The sequence below is a fragment of the Myotis davidii genome, unplaced genomic scaffold (genome assembly GCF_000327345.1).
Source record: "Myotis davidii unplaced genomic scaffold, ASM32734v1 C63103306, whole genome shotgun sequence".
Taxonomy (NCBI): Eukaryota; Metazoa; Chordata; class Mammalia; order Chiroptera; family Vespertilionidae; genus Myotis; species Myotis davidii.
In genome coordinates, this window is record NW_006362939.1 from 1 (window position 1) to 724 (window position 724).

Below are 724 nucleotides of genomic sequence, written 5' to 3' on the forward strand. Positions count from 1 at the left end.
CCTGGGCATCCAGTAGTGGGTCAGCCAGTCAGCCCGGCCTGGGTAGTGGCGTTCAAAGATTTGACGGTAGTAGTAGCCTTCTTTCGTTTTAGGAGTGTTGAAGGGAAACTTCTGGGCTGCCGCTGCCATCATTGCATCATCAACCTGTAAGAATGAGAGTATAAAACCAGAATGGTTTTTTTTAAATGGCATAGAAATACATGTATTAAATCTAGCTTCATAAAACCAAAAGAGAAAAGAAAGATATGAAAAGGCTTGACTGTAAATACAGCCGGAGACCTTCTGCATCACCCATCACTTAGAAAGTGTTAGAGACCACAAAATGCACAGCTGTGGAACTTTTAAAGAACATTGGTTAAGTCTCTTCTCTCTTAACATGAGATGCTACTTTATAATCCTGTGTGCTAGTTAATCCTTAAAAAAGAGGAAATCTCTCCTACAGATACAAAACATTGAAACTAAGCACAAAATAAACTCTATACCCAAATTGTCCTATTCCAGAAAATACTTTTAAAAGCATCATACCTGATGCTCAATATGTTCCTGTAAAATCCTAAACCAGGAATTCTTAACGGAGGTTATGCCATCACTGAAGGCTTCTTTCGGTCGCCAGAGAATCTCTTTCGGTAGCAGATTGGAGTCCTCAAACGTCTCTCTCAGGAGATGCTTTTCTATCCCATTCTGAAGACAAAAGGAGCATCAGGAAAAGCTACAGATACAACCA

The 724-nt window shown here is 40.1% G+C and overlaps 1 long non-coding RNA gene across 1 annotated transcript; it reads right to left on the reverse strand.

Annotated features, from left to right (window-relative positions):
• Window positions 1–90: 90 nt before the first annotated feature.
• Window positions 91–706, reverse strand: LOC107181450. Its single transcript, XR_001512142.1, has 2 exons — window positions 526–706; window positions 91–144 (listed from the first exon to the last, which is right to left on the reverse strand). It is a non-coding gene; the product is annotated as an uncharacterized LOC107181450 (long non-coding RNA).
• Window positions 707–724: the final 18 nt, after the last annotated feature.